Below are 25,613 nucleotides of genomic sequence, written 5' to 3'. Positions count from 1 at the left end.
AGCCCCTTCATTGTAGACATTAAACCAACTAATCACATTCTAGCAAAGTTAATGAGCTTGAAAACATAACTGCTTTTAATCAGATAGCTTTATAAGTGCACACATTCATCCATTATAACTGAATGTCTGTTTTGCAAATTGGAATGAAATCTTGACCAAACTTGTTTCTGAAAGTTTAATTGTGCTTTGACTGTTTTATTACCTCCTGAGCTCCAGGTACTTGGCTTCCCTTAATTCTCTCAAGTGGTGTGTTGACAGTGAAAACAAGCCCGGCGAACAAACGCCAGGAGGGATCCAAGGATCTGATTGCACAGCCTCAAACCTCCTACTTGGCTCAGGCTGCGGTGGAGGCTTGGAGTGAAACATGGACAGCTATACAAAAGATTTGGAGTTATTCCAATGTGTGAGTACACCAGAGGTTTCTTTAAATATGACTGCTGGAACGCCGCCTCACAGAAAGCATTCATATTCACATTTATAAGGAAGTGTGGCTTGATAATTTTCCAAATTAAAACTAGGAGGATGAAGGGCTAAATTCTGACTTATGTTAAAATAGCGCTTATATTTCTGAAATGTTGGGACACAATTTAACACGTTGTTGTTTTTTTATTTTGTACTTTAAAAAAATATATGCATAATAATAATACATATGTTTTACCATTTTAAATTGTAAATGTAGTGACTTGCCTGTTGAAAAATGAAAGATCTGTTGCAATTTCTTTAGTTGAATCTATAAAAAATGATATGATGGTTTGATAGGTACAAACTGCTTTTCACCATGATGGGGATTCCCAAAGAGCTAGTATTAGCCACAATCTTGGAATATCACAGCAAGATGTATGTTCTGTATATGAAAGCCATGTCCTCAACAAATACGGAAAAAAAAATCCAGCAAGGACCTGACACAGCACCAGAGGGATGGTTCTGGCCCTTCAGCCGATCCATCTACTGTTCACTGAAGCGTAACCAGAAATGGTCTCAGTGCACGAGTGGATGTCAAAACAGGCATTTCCCATGTTCTTAGCAAAATATAAAGAAATCAGGAGTGGTTCTAAACTTTTGCACAGCACCCTACATATATGTCTGATTCAGTTTCTGTGAAATAAGTTAACAGATACGCTGTAAACCATTTTAGCTTGTGGTTAATCGTACGCTAACGTGATGATGACTAACTATTGTTTTCACCCCATGATTTTGTGAAAAATAATCCACAATGCATTTTCGCAAGCAGCTTAGTTTTAAAAAACGTAACTTTTTTTTAAATGACGTCTAGCAGAGGCCCAAAACTTTACATTAAAGTGACATCGCCCTCTAGTGTTCATAGACCAAAAGAAGTAAGCCAGGCCCCTAAGACTTCATAGAGGGAGGAGGGTGGAGTGGATATGTGGGTTTGGAAAAATACAGGATTTTAACATGGGAGATATTTACTGTTTCAAACCAATAGACGATCGCTGTTTCTTTTAACCATGACCATTACATAACCCAAACTGTATGTTTATTTATTGTTGCTATGTTGGTCAAAACCTTATGATCACAATGAATAACCCAAAACATAATCTTTTTAAAATCTAAGTTCAGTACTTAGAGTCATTTTGTGGGAAGAAATTTTGCCTTTGTTTGGATAAAGCTATATTGTTTTTTATTCTTAGGATTACTGGGAACGAGATCTACAGCCATAGCTAGTTTTGATATTTTTTTCTTTCTTTTTTTGCGGACAAAATTAAAATGTACAAAAAAAGAAGAAACAGCTACCGGAGGAAGTGATGGATGATGATCAAGATTATCCATTTAATTTATGCTTTGAAGACCTTGCTGTTGGCACCTTACACCACATTGCTGCAATTTTGTTCCTGATTTATAATCTGAGTAATCTGGAGTCAAACCAGTGATCTAAGGATTGCTACTGTTTTTCTACCTTCAGTCATCCACTCTTGCAGCGAAGGGAATACATGGGATGCAGCATTCACTGCTGATGCAGTGGATAGATGATAAGTAGCTAATAGCCTATAGCAGCGGTCCCCAACCTTTTTTGTGCCATGGACCGGTTTATGTCTGACAATATTTTCACGGACCAGCGTTTAAGGTGTCGTGGCTAAATACAACAAAATAAAACCAGTACCGGTATCAAAAAAAAAAGGAGATTTATTCAGAACACACGGGAAAAGACCCAAGGAAACAGAGTTAATGATAAAAACAATTTAAAAAATAACGAGAAAAACCGATAAAACCCCTCAAAATCATAAATTTCACATCCGAGTCTCAACTCTCACAGCCCAGTACCAAACTATGGCAGCTAAGGTAGGCACTAGCCTCCCTGCAACCCTGAAATGGATAAGTAAAAAAATTATAAACAGGTAGGAGATTTCGTTTCACTTTTACTGACATTTCAGTGTCACGAAAAGTAACAGAGGATTCATTTGTTCTTGTATCGTAAACACAGATATTTTTCATTTTGCAACTTTAGCATTTGGTGTGGAATTTTCAAGTTAATAAATTTTCAATCTAAAAAAATTTCGACATCATCAAGCAGGAGGGGTGGTGTTTGGAAGGGTTAGGTACACTGGTTAGGGCATAGGCGGGGGTTGTTAAAAATGGAGATAGGGAGGTAATAGGGGAGGAAAAGGGGAAGGACGAAAAGCTCAAAAACTCTTAGGGAACAAAGAGGCACTTATACAGCATGCAGCAACAGCTGAAAACATCTTTAAGCTGGGCTAAGCTGAGAGTTTGGTCTGTTTGTGAGTGTGTGTGGGGGTGTGTGGAAGTCTTGAACCTGCACTGATTTCAGTGTTGCACTTGGAGCGTGCGTTGGCAGCACTCCTGATTTTAATTTAGGAAATGCAACTTTCTGAAGTCTTAGACAAATATGCAACCAATTAACAAAAGAGAGAGAGAGAGCAAATTTTTATGACAATTAACCTGTCAAATTCAAAAAAGTATCTTCTGTGCAACCTGATCTGTTAGCTTCACAGTGATCCAATAGGAAAGCTCACAAAGTTGCCATATGGAAAGGCTTTAATGTCATGGGATTACTATAAATATAAGTAGTAAATTCCGTGACTAATTCAAGACATTTATCTATTGAGGGTAAAACTAAAGCAGTTGTTCAGAGGAAGTAAACAACAGTAGAATTTGTCCTGTGGAGACAAAGAATACATTAAAATATGTGTATTTATATTTTTTCACTCAACAAACTCAATGCAGCTGACTCAAAGTCAATATGTAATGTGACCCTGAGCACACAGTGGGAGCATTCTGCATCCAAGTGTGAAACAGAAAGTTGGCGTCATAAGCAATGTCAGGATCATGTGTAGAACCGATGGTATGATGTAGCAAACACATGGATCATATACCGTGAAGAGCTCAGATATTCATGGGAAGCTTGTAGTAGAGCTGCTATTTCTTTGTTTTGAAAGCAACCAACATAGCTGGTTCATGTATATGACTTGGAAATCTCCAGGGTGCCTTTCTTTGGAGGGTTTACAGCATGTCCAGTTGGGAGGAGACCTTGGAGTAGACCAAGAAGCTGCTGGAACAATTATGTATCTCATCTGGCCTGAGAATACCTCCCCTAGGAGAGCTGGCAGTGAGACAGATGTCTGGAATACCCTCCTTAGCCCGGAACCTGAAATCAGATAAGCTGAAGAAAATGGATAAAAGTCTTTGAATTAGGAAGACTGAGTAAATGTGATCTTTAAGAATGTACATTGTATGTCTTTAAAACATGTCTATAGGGGAACACTTCAGCTGGTCAGAAAAATCTCTGTCATCCACTCTTTCACAATTCATAGTTGCATAATCCCCCCTTCCCACTTTCCATTCCCGAACCTTTCCTCCTCTCCTATCTACATCTCTTCTTCACTTCTTCACAGTCCCTCTCTCTCCTTCCGTCCTGCCCTCCCTTATCTCCCACGCTTCCTCCATGCCAGCTGTTGTTTTGAAGGCTGTGAGTAGAAGGTCTGTAGGTCAGGACCTGGGCAGGACCTCTACAGTCATCAGCCTGGATATAAGCAGCCATTGTAAGCGGAACAGAAAGTGCATGAGTCATTCTAAAAGATTACTTGTTGTTGATGTTGTTGTTGTTTTTTGTTTTTTTAATTTATATTGCATTCTGATTATTCTGATTTTCTTTTGAGGGTGTTTTACACATTCTAAAAAGGGACTAAAGGTATGTTGTGATTCAGGTGGTGCATGTTTTAAGGTTTGGGTTTTTTTTTTTTTTTTTAGAAAGCAATTTAGAAAGCATTTTATTAAATATACTACCATTAATCAAGCATAGCATTAGTGCAGGTATGCCAGAAGGTGAAATTCAGCTGCAAACCCTCTGATTAGCTTCCAACATCTGCTTATGGCTTAGATGATATTGTTCTGTACTTCCAATTGGCAATGTTCACATACTCCATACTATTTAAGGTTACAGTATACAGTTACTGTATATCTGCAAACCACATTGCAACCCTCCTCCGTCCCAGAGATAATGCTGCTGATACCTGCTGTTTTCTGGACAGCTTTTACATCATATGCTGCTACCTTAACAGTTTGAAAGGCAGGGAGGTAGGGAAGCACTGAAAAAGGAGCAGTGTTTACAGTGTATAACTAACAAGACTAGACTGTAACTACAATCAAATACAACTGCCTTCAATCAACTCAACTGTGAAACACACATACAAACCACTACACAACAAATATGCGCCAATTTCTCTCAGGAGAAAGGAAGACGTGTTGGTGTACAGGAGATAGTAGTCCACCACGTTACATGACAATACTTTGATATACAGAGGAGTTCATAGTCGATTTAATGACAGCAACATGGTCATATCCTGTGGTTGCAAAACAAACCCAAACCATTACCCCTCCAATACTGTGCTGACAGTTGCTTTGAGATGTTTGTGCTGATATGTCATGTCTGATTTTCTCTAAACACTTGGTCCACTTTAATATCGTCATTTCAAAGAACATTGTTCCAGAAGTTTTATGGTTTATTCCGCTGCAGCTTAGCAAACCTAAACCACTCTGCTCTTTTTAGAGAGCGGAGAATTCTGTCTGCCAAGCCATACTTGCTCAGTCTTTGTCTAATTGTACTGTCATTAACTTTAACATTTAACATGCTAATTGAGGCCTGTGGAGTCTGAGATGTAGTATTTAGGTCTCTGTACAGTTTTTCTGAGCATTGCACAGTCTGACCTTTTGAATTTGTACTTAGTGTTTTTCAGGATTGCATATAGTCCTATTTTTTCTGTAGTGATGTTTTTTTAAGCTAAAGGTGAATTGTCCCAACAGAAAATCACTATAGCCTGAAAAGGCACTTTCTGACTCTCAATGTGAGCTTTGTCCTCAGCATCAGGGTAGAAAAGGTGAGCCTGGCCTGTCTGAACATTGAACTTTGAACCTAGGGTCACATGTCCCTTGAAGCTATTTGGAGGCCCAAATCAACATATAGCAGCTGGAAGGTCTCCATGTCAAAAAACAGTAAGAGTACAGAACTTTTGTGAAAGTTATTCCTTGGAGGTCTAACCCCAAAGGTGAACAGAACAATAATGTGTTTCCCCTTAATAGCATTTTAGTTTGACATGGTCCCAATTTTCCCATCCATCCGGCCTCTGCTCGATGCTTTCTTCTTCTTTGGAGAGGTCATAGTTGCTATTGAGACCCAAGATATGGCATTGTAACTGAAAGTCCTGAGCTTACAGCACTTTAAAAGGCAGAATTATAAGAACTAAGAAACAAAACATTAAGAAAAGTTTCCATCCAGACTGAAAAAATGTCTTCCTCACTATTTGAACATTTTATGTACTTGACCAAATACATCTGCCTAAAATTAGTGGTAAGTTCAGAACAGCAGAGGCATGATTTTAATGTAACACTGGCATATCTTGAAAACTGTGACTGTGACACATTGAGTATTTGAGTATTTGTCATAACCTAACAGATAAACTGGTGAAAAGTCTGACTCATCCCCAGTGGGTGTTTGTCACGATTCTGTTTATAATTTTTATAGGCAGAATTTTAGGCGGTGGAGCATCTGCACTTTGATGTCTCCGTGTCCCCCCAGATGAGCTGAAAGAGGAGAGGGACATCGCGGCTTCTCTGCTTTGGTTGGCTGGCTGGTGAGATGGATGGAGGATGGCTGGATGGATGGATATCAGGTAAGCTATGACAACTCAGAAAGACAAATAGTGGCCTTAAATGGTGAGAATCTGAAATGATGGAGGATTGAACTGAGATGCTGCACCAAGGGACAGTATATGACAGAAAGCCAGAGTCCACGAGTGAAAACGTGGAGCTGGAAATGAGCGTACTAGGTCCCCTTTAATTCGGCCATTACATAGATGCAATGAAAGAGGAAGCTTCCAACACACGACCCAGAAGCCTTCACTATAATGACCACAGCCTGAGAGTTCTGAATGGGGCTTAGACTTAAGTCACTGAGCACAGTGGTATGGCTTTGCTGCTTGGCTTGGCCATATCCTGACGCAAAGACTGCTAGGAAAAAGGCATGACAGAATCAAAACATTATGGGGATCTGGGAGGGATTTCTTTTTGTTCATTGTTCACTCTGGGCCCCGTGGCTTGACTTAACAGCTTGAATTGAACTTTTTCTCGTCACTTCCTTCCACTGGTTATTGGACCACCCAGGCATTCGATTGATTATGTTTAATTGCCTCTGATTTCCCTTTTAAATAAACAGGCAAAGTCAAAATTATTTTGTCTTCTGTTGGTCCAGTCACACTTTGACATTTTCAAAATGAATATAAATTCCTTTTTTTAATGCAGATATCACCAGACAAAGAAATGTTTGTCAGAAGACCTTAGCATATAAATGCATGTGACTTCTAGGCTAAGACGGGGTTAAAGGTCAAGGCTTAGCTCCCTTTGTCTGACAGAATGACCTCATCATCAGTGCAGCTCGGGCTTTAATCTATACTTCAAGAAAGACAGGATCACATGGAGAGCGCTAAAGTTCACCAGAGCTAACGCTGCACACAAAAACAAAACAAAAACAAAGCACTGGATGTTGCCATTGTTTATTTCGATCATTCTATTATTTCTATCATGACAGCAATAAATAAGAGCTGTTTATTTAGAATTAAGCTTCTCCTGTGTAGTTTTGGGCACATCCACCACCTTTCTCACGATCATCTTCACACCATGAGGGAAGATTTTGCTTTGAGCTCCAGAGTGAGGCCGATTGATGGTCATTTTCTTCCATAACTGTTGGCATGCTGCACCAACAGTTGTCACCTTGTCACCAAGTTTGTTGCAAATGGTCTCGGTTGAAGGTTGAATGGAAGAAATTGATCGATTGCTTGAACAATCTTCGACATGTGCTGAAAGTAGCTGTTATAAATGCACTCTGAGCTCATTTAGCTACATAAAGAGGCTGCAGCTAATTTAAAGAAGGTTGTAGATTTCAGCTTAACCTTTATGACACTAGTGTTATAAGATTAGCTGCCCAATACGACCAGTTAAATAGGCCAACTGAGTCACGAGGCTTTAAAGCGGATGCTGCGACAAAATGACACCCTGATGTGTAAGGTCGCAGCAGATGGAGGTAAGCAGAACTGATAACACACTGAGCAGTTCAGCTTTTTGTAGTTGCCATGGTTTTGCATTCAGATAGATATATGCCATCATGTAGTTGTCAGAAAGCCTCTATCTGGTGTATTTACAAAATGAATATCCCGCAGGAGGAGACGCATTTTTCAGGAAACCTTTCTGCAGAGAAACCTGCTGGCTAATTTAACTTGTTTCCTGTAGTGCACCATCATCTGACAGCAAAAGGGTCAGCTGGGGTGTTTGTGCTCCTTGTGCCTGTGTGAGTAACTCCAGGTATTCTGGTTTCCTGCATGTTAAATTAAACGGTAATTCTAAATTTGCTAATTTGAGTGTAAATGCTTGTCTGTCAGAGAGACAAGCCTGTCCTGGCTGTACCCACATCCCCCTGTATGTTTTATGACTGTAGGGTAATTCCTAATAGGCTTAATTGCCTTGACGTCTTAGACTGATGTCATGGAAGAATAGACATGGTACTGATGCCACAATTCCAGTCTCAGGTGCACAGACTTGCACCTGGTGGCGCCACCACTGACATATTTTGGCTTCATTTATTACAAAGTTTAGTCATTCCACAAGCAACACTCAGACAACTATTAACTGTTGTACAGACAAGTTAAACATCTACAACTCCACTGCATTAGCTGCTGCAACTAAAGAACAACTAACACTAATGTTTCTGTGTTAGTCTGTTTTGATTTCTCCAGCCGTACATCTGGTTTCCTCGTTTTTGGTTTTTGTTTTGCTTTGTATTGTCTCTTATATCAATCTGGATATTCCAGAAGTGTTCAGGCTAACAGTGTGAAAAATGTCTCACCAGACTTCTGTACTACTGTGCTACGTTAGCTGAATAACACACAAATATCCTACCAAGCTGCTAGCAGTGGAGTAATGTAGCTGTCAGAATGTGACTGGGAATTTCAGATTATAATTCCTGCAGGAGAAATTCAGTTATATTATGAGGGAATTTGAATTCAAAGCTCTTACTGTAAAACAACTTTAGACTTTAGACTAAAATGAATGTGACGTACCTCTGGTTTTCTCAAAATGTTATTGTGTTTACTTTCAAAATAAATTGAAGTTGTTTAGATTTCAGTACTGTGTCCTTCTGGTTTTTGTTACAGACTTTAGAATCATCCAAGACAATACAAACACTCTGACGCGTGATGCCAAGAGACCATCAGTTTTTTCCCCGATGACCGATACTGTGGCTTGTACTGAAACTCGAGGCTGACATCCTGCTATGAATAATGGTGCTAATTAGATTTAGCCTCTGGTTGTTGCCGTAATCAAATCTATCCGGTGCTGCGGGCCGAGAGGCTGAAACTTAATCTCAAGTCCAAAATATGCACTCGGACTGTTTCTTCAGTCTGTTCCCTCTCGGCTTCTGGCATGCTGCACTTAATTCCCACTGCAAGTGTGTATGTGCAAGAATACTATACACACGTATCTGTTATTGTGAGCGTATGGGGACTATTTGGGGGGGTTGGTTTATAAGTACAGAGTTTTATTCATGTGTACTGTGGAAAAATACTACTGTGTTGTACTTTGTTAGCCATGAATATGTTAATCAGTTCCCAATAAACTATATTGAACGTGAAAGAGTTTATCAGAGAGAACTTTGGAACTATACTAATGCTTAAAGGTGGACTCAAATTTTAATATGTCTTGGTTTAATAGACACAAAATATAAAGGTTACAACTATCAACAACTATCTGTCTGTGTCTCTGTCCAACCCTCCTCCAAAGTTTCTTAAAGTTTCTTCTATAGCCTTACGCTCAGCTCACATGCATGCATTCCATTTCTCTAACCAGTTTCCATTTTTCTTTTACATTAGAACAAGTTGCTGTTTTCACTCATTTAGAAGTAGTTTCTCAGTCTTAAGCGAACACGCATTTCCTCTTCATTAAGGTAGTTTTAATCATCTTCGATAAAAATCTGCAGTCTCTTATTGGGGACTTTGAATTGTCCCCGTTGGCCGCAGATTCAACAGGCAGCAATAGAGAGTGACAGTTTACTTTGTACTTTCCTCTTCCTAGTCATTTGATAAAAGACAGACTTCTTTGTCAGACAGAGGTTTATGTTCTGCAGTGTTTCCTTTTACAGACTAGAGCAGTTCAGTGTGCAAGGCACAGTAATGCATCCAATAGTAATACATCCAGTATATATGTAGTTTTTTTTTATTATAGAATTATTATTATTATCTTGGGTGAAGACTGGAGTACACCAAAAGCAACGAAGAAGAAGAAGCAATGACTATAACTGAGTAGAGCTGGTTAGAGACAAGTATATCAGAGCAGAAAAACTAAGAAGTTAGTGGAGTAAAGAATAAATCACAGCCCTCTGCAAAGGCCTTCCCAGGCCTTCCACCTGTTCCTCGTGCACAGAGCTGCTTCCTGATCCGGATGTGGGAACGTGAGAATATGGATGACTCTGCAAGGAAAACAAGTTCAGTTTTTTTAATGTGTGGAGTCTCTCTTATTATTCTCCGGATGGGTTTTGTGGTGGAATGCAGCAGAGCTGAAATTATGAAAAGACTTGCTATGCCTCTAATATCCCAGAACAAAGCGTGTGCTCGCTTTTTGTGTTTTTGTTGGCTTGTATTTTCTTGTGTGTTTTGCTGTCAAATGCAGTTTTGGGCTTCCTGTTTCGAGGACATAAAGTAGACCTCATAAATTACCAGTTTCTGAAGAACAAATAAGTCTATAACAAAAATGTATCAAACAATGCAGAGAAAAGGCAAAAATGATTATAATAAAAGGTTCTACATAAACTTTCTATGAAATATTTAATTTTTTGGGATGTAACTTTTGATATTGGAGTGCGATGAGGGGCTGTTAGGAATGTCACCATCAGCTGCAATTAAATGTAAAAATACTGTAAGATATTATATGTCCAAAGCTGCACAGTTATCCATCAAAACATCCATCCTTATCAGGGTCATGGCCTGGACAATTTGCAGAACCATTTGGATTCACACCTATGGGCAATTTAGAATCACCAATTAACCCCACTAACTGCATGTCTTTGGTATGTGGGAGGAAATTGGAGTAGCCGGAGAGAACCCACACAAACAAAGGGGAGAACATGCAAACGCCACACAGCTGCTAACTGTGATTTCCAGTTACAGCTATATAAGCTCTATTTTTGAAGAAAGGTTTATGTGTAAAGAAAGATATTGCAGGGCTTTCAGACAAAGAGGGGTAGATAATGAGGGACAGCGAGCAGAGGGTTTCTATTTTTTTTTTACTGGAACTGGGGAGGGTGAAGGGTTGAAGGTGGTGGTGGTGATGGTGGGAGGACCAGATTATGCAGAAAACCACTTCCAGAGGAAGTGTGTTTTAATGCTGACAGGGTTCCTGTGGAGGCTGTTATGCTAATCTGACCCCCTTGTTAAACACTGCAGAACGTCTCCTATGGAAGAGGGGAAATGCACTATGAAAACCTACAGCTGCGGCCCACAGAGAGAGAGAGGGGGGGGGGGAGAGGACACAGAGCACTGGAAGCACACAGGAAGCAAACGCGGCGTGTTTTTATCCCTTCAGTGCCAATGCTTCTATACTCTTACCCACTCTGACCCATCCGAGGGGGGGTTACATCTTGTTTTCAGAGTGAATTGCATCCGCCCTCATAACACCCACACCGCTCATAGACACACACACACAAACATGCACACTTAACCACCACACCAGATTTTACAGCTGGATGAAGAGTATCAATGGGTGCAGTGAGTGAGCAGCCAGACAATGGACACCGCGTCCAGGCCAGCACGCCAGCCCAGGATTTCCTGGCTTAAACCACAAAAAAAATCAGACTTTTCCGGCTGCAGAAAAAAAAAGAATGAAACTCTTGTATGTACCAGAAAAACGAGCATGTTGGGTAATCCCCACAATCCAGGGAAGTGGTGTTCCTATCTGCTTGGGGGGTTTAAATGGGCAGTTAGCGGGGCAGATATCGTAGGTAGTTTGTTTTTGACTGTCACTGTGAGTTACTGGATCGGTTTGCCTGCCCCAGCGCCGGTCAGATAGGGCCGTCTGACACAACAGGGCTTAAAAAATCCAAACAGAGCTGAAATGAGCGGTGACTTCAAACTCAAGCGCCACCCCAACATCAAACGCTTTGAGTCTGACCCGATCCTCGCTTTCACTGTCGCATGAGCCTGCATGGAAGCTGTCAGGCCTCGTTAATGGAGGGACACCCACCGCCAGTCTGTCTGCCGTCCCAGCCGTCCCAGCCGTCTGACTGTCTGGTACCAGTTTTCTGTGCACGCATCTTGTCCCTGAAGTTTCTGGAGCGCAAATGTCAGCATGAGGGAGGCTGGAGCGGGGATGAGGGGAAGGGACCAAGCATAGATTATCAGTTTGTCCCAGAACAGATTAGAGCACATTAGCCAGCAATGTCATCTTAAAATCTTAAAACCGTACTAGCACATCTGTATGACTGGGTTTGGCATTTGAAGAATTTACTATGAGGTCATTTGCATTTGCACTTCATTGCACTAGTAAGATTACAAGCCTTTTTTGAGCATTTGATCAAGACTTAAGCTGCGCAGACACTTTGCCGATTAAGCCCGATTTTAGCCGTAGATGGGTCACCCCCCACTAACTTTAGAATCCGGTCAGTCTGTAAGATTAGTTGATGGTCATTTTAAGGATGACACGATTGTAAAAATGCGCTGATTGCCTTCTCCTCAGGTGCTTCCAACTACATATTTTCCTCTGACAAAACTTATACTCACTGCTGCAATCACCTTTCTTTTCCTGTAAAGTCCTGTGATCTCCTGATGAGCATGACATTGGGATTCCCTCATCCTTCCTGCCCTCTCATTCTCTCTCTCTCCAGCCCCTTATCCTTTACTTCCTTCTTGTCTTTGCAGGGGAAGATAAGCCTCTTATTGAGGGGGTTTAGGGAATTTGAGTGGCCCACAAACTGTTTACAACATACTGCTTTAAAAAAAAAAGTTTGTGTCTGAGAAGGAAACAACAAATCTGCCAAAAGTCTGGAGGATTTTCTCTTTTCTCGTGTCTAAACTATAAAGAAATCCAAAGTTCTTTCCTCCAAAACCTGATACTGTTTTTTTTCCCACTTTTTTAAAATAATGTTGCAGATAAAGGAAGGAGTGAGTAACCAAAGAACTGCTGAACCACATGACAGCTGACCGGCACTGGTAAAAGCTGAAAAGACCAGAGCAGCTTCTTCCTCCTAGAGTATAAATCCAAGCTTACAGGTGGCTCAGTCTCACCCCGGGGAGGTGAAAACTCTCCTCTGAGAATAAGGAGGCAGACAGGGGAGGTTTTTGTGCTGAAGGGAAACGAGAGAAGCCGCCGATTATCAGCACCAAAGGCAAAAAGATCCCTTCATTCCTAAAACCCTCAAACAAGGCTCTGAAGTCTACCATGCTCTTTTATCCCTCCTGATTTGAAACACAAAAGCGTCTCATGAGTGTGACTCCGAGGGAGAGCTGGAGATGTGGAGAGGTATATTGTGAAAAAAAAAAATCCTACTCTCGCTCTTAATTTCTCAAAGTACAGTTGAGTGTTTTCCTTTTTCCCCCCTACCTTCATAGAGACTTTTTGTTGAGTGATAACGGGAATTCAGTGTTAAAGATAAATGCAGGAATTCAAGTTGACTCGCTTGTTGTTCTGGGATTTGAAAACTCTTTCAGACGTAGTTTAATCATCGAGTCTGCAGGTGATCAAACAGGTCTGACAATATAAAAAGTCAAATCTGGCAGGAGGACGGAGAAAAATCCGACTCTAACCAACCAGAGTGAAAGCTGAGGCATCGAGTGGACCTGTTTTCTTTCTATTACTAAGCCAGATTAATGGGTTAACAAGGTAAACTAAGCATAAAGTCACAGTTTTCAGTATCATGAAGGTGGCTCTTTTTTCACATCCTACTTCACCATGGCAACATATGTTGAAGACATAACCTGATCGGGACCACTGGGTTTCCATCCATTCATCCATCTTTTTAACCACTTAAATTAAAGGTCATGGGGGGTGTTGGATAGAAGGCATCCCAGCTGTCTTGAGGCGAATGGTGGGATACAGCCTGGACATGCCACTTTTCAATCACTGGACTAAACATCCTGTAGCATATCATTACAGCTCAACTTCAAGAATTCAAAAACACTCCTGCGACTTTAAAATGACTGTTTACCTTCATCATTCTTTCCAAACTGTGTTTTTGAGTTCCTGAAAAGACTCTGCAGGTTTACTTGCACTAAGAATCCATTCATCTCTAATATGGGATATTCGATATCTGCGGTATCATAGGTATCCATTTATGTAAGGGGAAAAAAGCAAAACATCTGCATTTAAAGAACAAGGGTCACTCTATGGAGGGGAATGTTCACATTATGCACTAAGAAAAACAGATTTGAAAGAGGAGTAAAGGAGACCATCTACATCCACTGTGTTGAAGAGAAGAGGCGGCTTATGACACCACCTATCAGCCACCTACAATGCAGTCTTGTGATCAGTTCCCAGGTGCTTCAACCCCCCACTCATACCTTGCCTCAAGTGACCTCAGGAGGCCATATGATGGAGTGGGGCGATGTCTCACAGTGCTTTCACCCTTAACCCCTGGTGATGGTAATGACCCATGCCTTTTTTCACACTTGGCTCATGTGATGACGCACATGATCAATACTGGGTCAACAACCCTCAGGACGACATCCAAGGGGACGACCCCCACTAGGGGTTAAATACCTGGGATTCTCCACCCTTTGTTTTTAGAACTGAAGACGCCCCTTGAATGAGACGGGAAACGTTTTCACAAACTTGAGTTGAGAACCTGCAGAAATCTCTGCATCTGTAAAGTTTTTCACAAAGGAGAACTTGCTTTGTTTGTTTTTTAGACATATTCACCAGATGACTTTAAAATCATTTTACAGGACTACACATGAAGGACTGTGCAGTCCTTTTCATATATTTAAAAGTTCCAAATCTCTAAATTACATTTTCATGTGTTAGCTATAAACTGTGAAGTCCTGCTTTCACTAAAAAAAACCTATTTATTTAGATAGGAGTCTTTTTCTCTCATTTGAACAGTTTAAATACTTCTTCTACAAGACAAAACAACCTGCTTATGTTACTTTCCACAATCTAAGTCTTGTTGAACTGAGGATTTGATTCATAAGTGGCATCTCCAGGTATTTCGCCGGCATTTAATCCCTCTTCCAGGAAAATATCTCCACCCACAGGTGAGGCAAAGATGCCTTGTGCAGTGAGCGGATGTCCGCAGACCATCGACCTGAAAGCGGGGAGGGAAGTGAACCATGGGTCTTTAAACACGCAGAGGTCAGACAAAACAAAGGTGTTGTATTCAGGTGAGGCTTCATTTCACCACAGCATGTTTAGGGCTTGACTAAACTCTGAGCTGCTGCCTCCTGAAAGAAAGCCATTGTACTGTATGACTCGAGAAACCTGCCTGCCTCTCCTTGTGATTGTTTTCACTTTCATCTAGTACTAATCAGTAGGATGATAAAACATGCCGATTTTGAAAACCCAAAGTTACAACTCTGTAATATAAATTACCCTTCTTTAATACAAAAGAGTCTGTATTTTAAGTTTGATCTACAAACTAAGTAAAGTGAATTATATATATATATATATATATATATATATATATATATATATATATATATATATATATATATATATATATATACTGTAAAAAGATTTTAAAGTAAATTACTGGAATCCGGGAAGTTGCTTAGGGTACAGAAATAATATCGGTATGCTGCTGGAAAGCATACTTTGTCTTTTGTTTTTTTGGTGAACACATTTTAATGCTGTTCTCTTTTTCACTCTTCATGCACTCACTCACTCACTCACTCACAGGAATGGACATATATTTTCACGTATTTATCCTCAGAGCCTCACTGGTCATATTAACTGCCGTTCAGCCTCGCCTGGGATCTGCTTCACATTGAGAAGATCAAAGCCTGCAGTTGGGGGGGAGAGCTGTAAGGCAGTAATATGTTTCCACAGGGGAGTCCTCTCTCTGGGAAAGTGCAATAGGTTAGAATATCAATGAGACGTGCCCGAGAGCGTAACCGCTCACCTGTTGTCTGACTGCGGCTTTGGCACTGTTTCTCTGCGGTCAGGAGGGCGCCTCAGTTTCCTCTTGACTTTGTCTGCCCCGTGTTTCCCGGCAAACAGTTTTGACACTGAATAAATCATGAAAACAGGGACTGAACTGACTGAACAAGTGGAGCAAAGTGTATCTTAGGGAAGGCAGATCATGTTATTAATGTCTACAAGAAGAAAGAGAAGCAGATAATTAAAAACAGTCCCCAACTATACACAGTCAGTTAGTACATAAAGTGGTGTCAATTATTTAATTAATTAACAATTTATTGGAAAATTAAAATGATTAAAACACACATTGTGTAAATAAAAGCAACTACAGTTAAACACTGATGTTTTTAAACTGCTTTTAAATTGACATTAGTTGAAGCGATTACTATTTCAAATAATGTTTTTTACAAATAAAAAACATTTTGGCTGTTACCAAGTTTTGTAGCAAAAAGTGATAATAAAAAAAGATATCCACTGATGCGTGCTAACTTGGTTATTCAGATACATTACAATATTGCACTGACACAAATATTTGCTAATTACTGCTAACAAAGTCACTAAAGGTTAGTTAGAATTTTACTCGCTAAAACTAAAATACAAGCTTCTTAGACTAGAATCCTATTTTATTTCGTATTTGTCAGATATTCCCAATGAGGGAACAAAAGCACAAATGTAGTGGTTCAGTGATTTTAGTTAGACGAGGTCAGACGAAGCAGACAGCTGCCAACCACAGCTGCTTTTGTCAGCATACTTAAGTCTTAACAAAATTCAAATCAGTGAGTTATTGTATGATGTACGGTTGCTATGGCATTTTTCTCCTTTACCACAAGTTCCAAAACATGTTTTAATACAGAGGCATTTTAACACAATCAACCATGACACAAGTGGCTGTTAGAGGAGCTGCACTGTTTAGTCATTTTGTTCAAATAAAATGTACCTATTTAACCTTTAAATCAAATATAGGTGATTTAAGCTGAGAGATGTCTATTAAATGCTTATTTTAGCAACATAGTATCATTTTTGGGACCTAAACATCTTTTGAAAAGTTATAGTCTGCAGGCTAAAACTTTCAAACACACATTTTTGCTTCAGATTTCAAAATTTACATATTCGGCATGTACATATTCAGCAGATAACTTCAATTCTGGCTATAAAAGGCTCTAAATCTAAGTCAGAAACCTCAACATCTGGTAGAATGTAGCACGGCATGTCAGTGTTAATCATCAACCATCCTGTGGTGGACAGAAGTTAGCAAAACTCGTCTCCCCCTCCTAGAAACAGTCCTGACAAATCTGAGACAGGAAACAGAAAACGGAAACATTCAGTTGATCCAGCTGTTTTCTCCCTAGCTCCCCTTCCTCCTCCTCTATCTACATCTGTCTTACACCCTTCTCCCTCTCTCTACCCCACATATCAAGTATCCGGGGGGGAAGAATTGGGCGAAGAGGAGGAGGAGGAGCAGGGGGTCGGGGTTCAAACAGGTGTCTGCTGACAGCCCCAGCAGCCTGTTGGATGCAGGTTTTACCTCGTGCTCCCAGCTGCTCTCTCATGCACACACAAACTACCACCACCATTTGTCCATCTGTCACAAGAATTAGATCTAATCCACAGGAATTTTCTGATGCCATAGAGGGAGAGAGGGTTGGTGTGTGTGTGTGTTTGCATATATGTGTCTTCTTGTGGAGATATGAATCTGTTTACTGAGTCACCATATTGGAACAAAAAGAATGTTCCCATAATACCAATCACTGATTATTTACATAATGTCCTCTGAAAGGAGGAAAAGCTACTCTGTTTGTGTGCGAGTGTGTGTGGTTGAGAGAGAGAAAGTGTGTGTACTGTCAGGGGGGTTGTAACGCGACCACCCAGCCACCTGCAGTAGATGGCTGAGAAATCTCAAGAAAAAGAGGCCTGACTGTAAATAGAGATTTCTCACGTGATGTCATGCGCACATTGAGAGTTGCCTCCCATATTTGACAGGATACAACCAACGGGAAAATGTGTATTCTCCAGCTGGCTGGCAAGCGGTTGCCGAAAGTTTCTGGCTATCACTGAGTGAAATAAAGTCACAAAGAGGGTGCTGCACTACAAACCTTTCTTGTTATTGCTTTGGTCGCTGGAAGATTGCCACAGTCACCTGTAGTTTGACTGGAAGACGTCAACTTGTCTGCAAACACTTGCCAACCACCAGCCGAGCTGTAGTAAAACCTGAAAAAAAATGTGCCAGAAACCGGAAACAAAGAATATTTACCTTAAAAAAAAGCCAACACATTTCAAAAAGGGGTAGCTTTTACTTTGAAGGCAAACTCCTTTGTGTCACGCACAGTTTCACTATGCTTAGAGAGCAGCTGGGGAATGTTTGTTGACAAGTTGGCCTGTCCATGCAAACTACAGGAGACTGCAGCAGTCTGCAAGCAACCAAAACTCGTGCAAGGAACAATCAAAGTGGTCATGACTCAACCACAATGTAACCATCTGCAGGAAGAGGCAAATTGATTTCCCAGCAACTTCTATCAACCTCCAGCAACCACTTACCAGCTGGTTGGGGAATACACCATGATGTGGACAAGTTATTGTCACATGGCAAGCAGTCACATGTCTGCAAAACCTCAGCCAGCTTGAGTAATTTGGATGAACTGCCCCTTTAAATAAAGCAGAAGGAGAGATGACACTGTATAATTTCCGTGAAGCCTAGACCAAGTCAGACTTTTAATTCATTTGAAAGCCTGATGCTTAGCCTTGTCCACCCCAGCTGTAAAACTCAGAAACCAGTCTTACTTGCTATCATCTATCGTCCACCTGGGCCTTACACAGAGTCTCTGTCTGATTTCTCAGACTTTTTATCTGATTTAGTGCTCAGCTCAGATAAAATAATTATTGTGGGTGATTTTAACATTCATGTAGATGCTAAAAATGACAGCCTCAACATGGCATTTAATCTGGTATTAGACTCAATTGGCTTCTCTCAAAATGTAAAAGAACCCACCCACCACTTTAATCACACTATAGATCTTGTTTTAACATGTGGCATAAAAACTGAACATTTAACAGTGTTTCCTGAAAACCCTCTCCTGTCTGATCATTTCCTGATAACACTTACATTTACAATAATTGATTACACAGCGGTGGAGAGTAGACTTTATCACAGTAGATGTCTTTCTGAAAGCGCTGTAACTAAGTTTAAGAATATAATCCACCCACTGTTATCATCTTCAATGCCCTGTACCAACACAGAGCAGAGCAGGTATCTGAACGCTACTCCAACAGAGGTCGATTATCTTGTTAATAATTTTACCTCCTCACTACGTACGACTCTGGATACTGTAGCTCCTGTGAAAACTAAGGCCTCAAATCAGAAGTACCTGACTCCGTGGTATAATTCTCAAACACGTAGCCTAAAGCAGATAACTCGTAAGCTGGACAGGAAATGGTGTGTCACAAATTTAGAAGATCATCATTTTGCCTGGAGAAATAGTGTGATGCTTTATAAGAAAGCCCTCCGCAAAGCCATCTTACTATTCATCACTGATTGAAGAAAATAAGAACAACCCCAGGTTTCTCTTCAGCACTGTAGCCAGGCTGACAAAAAGTCAGAGCACTGTTGAGCCAACCATCCCTTTAACGTTAACTAGTAATGACTTCATGAACTTCTTCACCTTCCTTAACCTTAACCTTCCTTTCATATCAAAAATTCTTGAAAGAGTAGTTGTCAAACAGTTAACTGATCATCTGAAGAGGAACGGCTTATTTGAAGAGTTTCAGTCAGGTTTCAGAGCTCATCACAGCACAGAAACAGCTTTAATAAAGGTTACAAATGATCTTCTTATGGCCTCTGACAGTGGACTCGATACTGTCGACCATAATATTCTATTAGACCAATTAGAACATGCTGTAGGTATTACAGGTACTGCACTGCAGTGGTTTGAATCATGTCTATCTAAAAGACTCCAATATGTTCATGTAAATCGAGAGTCCTCTTCACACACTAAGGTCAGTTATGGTGTTCCACAGGGTTTGGTGCTAGGACCAATTCTGTTTACACTATACATGCTTCCCTTAGGCAGCATCATTAGAAGACATAGCATACATTTTCACTGCTATGCAGATGACACCCAACTCTCTGTCCATGAAGCCAGATAACACACACCAATTAGTTAAACTGCAGGAATGTCTTAAAGACATAAAGACCTGGATGGCCGCTAACTTTCTGCTTCTTAATTCAGATAAAACTGAGGTTATTGTACTCTGCCCTGAAAAGCTTAGAAATATGGTATCTAACCAGATTCTTACTCTGGATGGCATTACCTTGGCCTCCAGTAACGCTGTGAGGAACCTTGGAGTAGTTTTTGACCAGGACATGTCCTTCAACGCACATATTAAACAAATATGTAAGATGTCCAAAAAACTCCCTGAAAAGCCTTCAGTTAATCCAAAATGCTGCAGCAAGAGTGCTGACAGGGACTAGAGAAAGAGAGAGCATATTTCTCCTGTTTTGGCTTCCCTTCATTGGCTTCCTGTTAAATCAAGAATTGAATTCAAAATCCTGCTCCTCACGTACAAGGTCTTAAATAATCAGGCCCCATCTTATCTTAATGACCTTGTAGTACCATATCACCCTATTAGAGCACTTCGCTCTCGCTCTGCAGGCCTACTTGTTGTTCCTAGAGTATTTAAAAGTAGAATGTGAGGCAGAGCCTTCAGTTTTCAGGCCCCTCTTCTGTGGAACCAGCTTCCAGTTTGGATTCGGGAGACAGACACTATCTCAACTTTTAAGATTAGATTAAAACTTTCCTTTTTGCTAAAGCATATAGTTAGGGCTGGACCAGGTGATCCTGAATCCTCCCTTAGTTATGCTGCAATAGGCGTAGGCTGCCGGGGGATTCCCATGATGCATTGAGTCTTTCCTTTCCAGTCACCTTTCTCACTCACTATGTGTTAATAGACCTCTCTGCATTGAATCATATCTGTTATCAATCTCTGGCTCTCTTCCATAGCATGTCTTTATCCTGTCTTCCTTCTTTCACCCCAACCGGTTGCAGCAGATGGCCCCGCCCCTTCCTGAGCCTGGTTCTGCTGGAGGTTTCTTCCTGTTAAAAGGGAGTTTTTCCTTCCCACTGTCGCCAAAGTGCTTGCTCATAGCGGGTCATATGATTATTGGGTTTTTCTCTGTAGCTAATATTGTACAATCTACTGTACAATATAAAGCGCCTTGAGACGACTGTTGTTGTGATTTGGAACTATATAAATAGCCTCCACAGACCATCTGCCACTGGTATACAAACAAACTTTGAACTGTTATTTAAGCAACACGTACAGAATATGGGGCACTTGAAGCTTTATCGGCACAGAAATTGGCAGCTTCAAACTCACACTGGGATCACAGCGAGGATAGAAGAACCTTCCAAAGAATCCACAACTGCAGAGAATAATCAGACAGCTTATCGAAAAGGCTACAAGCTGATGACGCGAGATGGCAGCTGGAGTCACAGCAGTTGCATCAGCAGTGGTGCCAAAGTGATCAATTAATATTAACTTTTTAAATGAAAACAATAACTGAATAAACAAACAACCCTTTCAAAGCAGCCAAGACGCTCGTGTTGCCCTTTTCATTTCAAAATTTGCCTTTCCTGGTTCATTTTGGCCCATTCATGAAACATGTAGTCCAAGTATGTGCACTCTACAGCTGCACTGTCACAGTTATTAAGTCCTGCAGTATCAGCCTGAGCATGAGAAGGATCTGCTTACTGCATGAGCTGAATATGAAAAAAGGAAATCGTGATGAACAGCTGTTTTTATTTTGCTCTCCTTGGGTGGGGGGGGGACACAGTATTAGGTTTTAATGCACAATCGTGGCTTTAAACAGAATTAACAGCAACTGTGTTGTTGGGATAGCTATAAAAATTATTCATGTGTGTGTGTGTGTGCAGGACCTCTTTTTAGCTCTTTTTTTGGCGAATGAATTAGCCACACTTTTTGGTGTCTTATTGTTCAATGACATCGTGTTTACGCTTAAATATTTTATTTATAAAATATCAAACTTATTATTTCACACCTTTTACTTTTTCACTGTTACTTCTCGTCGTCGCTTCTATCAGTCACACTCAGATTAACTGTGACAACCTGACAACACAGCAGATGATCTATAATCTATAATCTGTGCACGAGCAGCTGTCATGAGGTATCAGGTGTTGAAGTGTTACATAATTGAGGTTTTTTCACATTAGGGGGACTCTGTACATCGTGGGTACTGGTCACGTCCTTAAAATGAAACTGCCATGAGAAACAAAGTCCAACAAGAAACGGTGAATCTCTGTAGAGCCTATGACCGACGTAACCTAGCACAACCTATGTTAGTGGACAACATCATTGCTGATATTTATGCTTGTGCTGGTGCACTATGTGCTAATTACTGTGTGCTTATGTCCCAGTTTTTATATTCGTTGCCAGCTGATAGAAAAAATAAAAACTGGGACTCTTTCTCTTCTGGGTCGTCGCTCTTTGTTGTGAATGTGTCATTTTTCAGGGCCAAACATGTTTGTCTCTCAAACTTTTCTTCTTTGGATAGTTCTAACAATCTACCCCCGCCCAGGAATTTGCTGACATTTGTGAGTCCTTATATTGACATTGTGGCGGACCACCAGGTGGCTCCACTCACACCCAAGTTTAAGGGAAGTGTTGGGTTGGAGATTCTGGCACTTTTTGTATGTGGAGTTCTGGTGAATCCGTTAATAAAGTTGGAGTGAGACACTGAGACCTCTCCTGTCGTCTTTACATACCTCCACAATGTTATGATTATTATTCCCTATGACAGTGACTTTTTTATTTTATATTCAACTGCTGTGAAAAACAGCCAGAAATGCACAGGAACAAGAAAGTTTTCCAATCACAGCAGCATGATGTGTAGGTGCATTTGCATGTCAGGTTATGTCGAGTATGTTGCTGGAACAGACGCATAACTCCAACTAAATGATACTGAGAAATTCAGTGAAAGCTGGTTTAAATCTGGAAAACCACACTGTGTTTGTAAAGGATTCATAAACAGTCACACATAGAGAGTTGGTAAAAGAGACAAAACATCAACACAGAGACACAAATACACACCTAGACACATGGATGAAGTGTTGAAATTACTACCGAGCAGACAAAACTTCACACACTACACCTGTGTCCCACAGCTTCTTCTTCAAGGCCAAGACCTAGATGTGGGTGCTTCCCGTCTGTCAGTAATAGATTGCCTCACTGACTGATGGCTGATGGGAAATATGCCTGGTGCATGCTGGGGAATGAGCTGCTGAAAGCCTGAGCCACCCACCTCCTTTGATTGGCTGTTTTCTTTCTGCAGTGTGCACGAACGACAGTGCAGCAATACAGGGGCAAAAAAAGAGTCCCACATGACTGTGCACAAATATAATATGCAAAAGTGTGTCTGAAGTGGCAGAAAGAGTTGTGTACTCTTAAATACTGTCAACTTGTAAACCTGTTATAGATAATAACCACTGGGTGATTGGTTGATGGTTAAGTTTAAATATCCATTTAAAGTTTGATCATTATTCTTTCTTATGAACATTTGATTTGAGAAATCGTCTAAAGGAAAAATCTGGCTCTTCATTTTCTAATGTCTGACTATGTTTACCAGCCACTGCATGGGAGGCCGTCCTAGCAGCTTCTTTAATATAAGAGAAAGTTAGTAATAAACTAGAGGTGCATCTACACAAACAGTGTCTCAATGTCAAGCATATGTAACCTATTACTTTTTTACTATGGCTTCTAATCCCATATAAACTTATAACAGTCCCATTGGTTAAGAAGCTGAAAAACACCCATGGTGCTTGAGTTTGATGACAGCAACCAGAGCCAGTTGTTGCGAGACTGTTCAGTTTAACTTCATGGTACCAAAATTGTCTGAAACTAAACTATTTAAACCCACTTTAAGACAAAAACCTCAACCTTTATTTTATCTTTTGCAAAATGCGAACAATCGGTCAGACTTGTTATGAGAGAATAGTAACGATGTTTAGTTTTTGCCATGAAACGCCAACATTGTGCTAAAATCTGCTGATTGTTTGGGTGAGGCTTAATGACTGAATCCAACAGGATCCCCTGAAAGAATACCTGAAGGAACATTTATGGATCATAAGAATTTTTATGTTTTTATATTTCAGTAAGATGGTTTCAGGCATGGGGGCTGACTCAGTGAAGTCCTATTAACATCCCATAAATGAGCGCTTATAATTTTTCCATGTAAAACATCCTAAGCTATCTCCTACGCACTCGCAAACTACAATAGCTGGATGTTAACTTTGCCTGGCTGCTGTGTGGTGCTGATCAGCGTGCAGTGTTCTGAAAAAGATTAGTGAGAATTTAAATAACACTTCAAGATTTAGTTCATGGGTGGTAAAGCTCTCTGAAGCGCTGAGCAGATCTGGTAAAATTATGAGGGGAGTTGTCATTACAAGCTACTCCTTTTACATTCATTGTTAAATAATTGAGTATCATTTTAGTGCATTAGCAAATTAGATATGTTAAAGGGGGCTGGTACTTATATAGCACATCTCCACTCAATTTGAGCACTCAAAGCAGTTTTCTTACCACAAGCCTCATTCGCACATTGACACACACATTCCAAGTCCTTTACCTAACACTCACACACACTCACTCACACACACAGATGCATCGTGATTCAGTATTTTGCCCAAAGAAACTTCCCGAGCTGCAGAGATTAGGATCCAGGATCAAACCAGTGATCATACATTGGGTAGATGACCCGCTCTGCCTCCTGAGCCACAGCCACCTGGTTGAGATAATTCAATCAATTTTCTTAATGGATATAAAGACTAGGCTGAAAGCCTCACGCTTGAATTGATTAGAATGTTAAATACCAAGTGGAGCATCAACTGCAGAGATAATTATTTTATAGCCTTGGCAGTAATAGAGGAAAAGTACAATCTACCACCTTATCTAATAAGAATTCATCACCCTAATGCAATCCCGTTATGTGCAGTGCAGCTCCTGCACCTGTGCTTCAAAAAGAGGATTTTTTTCTTTTTTGTTCGTTGTTCATTGAGATGCATTCGGCCTGCGGATGGCTCCATTTAAAAAATCTTCCGAAAGCTGTTACAGAGTGCAAGCCCGCAGTCTGCCTCATTCTGCTCTTTGACACTTTTTGGTCTCTTTGTGCTTCTTTTTTATCATTTTCTCTATTCTGCTCTTAGAAGTTTAGTGTTTAAAATTTGAAAAATGATTACAACAACATAATATGCTCACAAAAACTCGCAAACAAGCTATGCAACAAGACATGTAAAGCCATGAAATACAACATTTCTGTCATAGAACAAACGGACTTTAATGAAGGGAACAATAAAAAAATAAATAAAAGCAAATCTTTTTAGTTATGGTGCTTGGACCTTCCTAAAAAGCTCTACAGTGACGCTAAACATGCAGAGTATCTCCTGCTTCACAGTGTCAGAGGGAGGGAAAAGGGGTCTGTTTTAAATATCTAGAGTTACATCAGGATTTTGGAGGTTTATACTCTTCCTTCCTGAGTGTGTAGTTCTGCGTGATTAAATAAAACAGAGTCAGACACTGATGTTTTCTTTTGTATCTGAGATGTAAATCAGAAACCCCCATCCTGCAAACAGAGGCAAAGATCCGATGGCAGAAAACCTTCAGCAACTTTGCCGGATTGATTTTTCTTTTGATCCTTTGAGGACACGGCTTACACAGTGCAGGAAATGGAACAAGACACCAGATTGGGGGGGAAAAAGCCACATACTGTACTTTCTCCCTCCATTTTAACCCTGAGACATGAGCTGCTTCTCACTGCATTATTTAAAAGAAATTATCAGTAATCAAAAAGTTATTGCTTAAATGCAGTAATAAGCAATAAATACAAAAAAGTCCACATAGATAAACATTAGCCTTTTCTGATTGGACACCTCTCTCAGTGACGCACAACCATATTTGCAGAAGAATAG

The 25,613-nt window shown here is 40.4% G+C and overlaps 1 long non-coding RNA gene across 1 annotated transcript; it reads left to right on the top strand.

Annotated features, from left to right (window-relative positions):
- The first annotated feature begins 289 nt into the window (after positions 1–289).
- LOC146661045 (uncharacterized) lies at positions 290–10,105 on the top strand. The gene is made up of 3 exons (XR_014913470.1): positions 290–403; positions 5,996–6,143; positions 8,676–10,105. It is a non-coding gene; the product is annotated as an uncharacterized LOC146661045 (long non-coding RNA).
- Positions 10,106–25,613: the final 15,508 nt, after the last annotated feature.

This window comes from Rhamphochromis longiceps, linkage group LG10, assembly GCF_057381845.1.
Source record: "Rhamphochromis longiceps isolate RC_006_pf linkage group LG10, R_longiceps_female_GT1.1, whole genome shotgun sequence".
NCBI classification, from domain to species: Eukaryota; Metazoa; Chordata; class Actinopteri; order Cichliformes; family Cichlidae; genus Rhamphochromis; species Rhamphochromis longiceps.
Note: the sequence above shows the minus strand (reverse complement) of the source record. Positions and strands in the feature narration are given on the sequence as shown.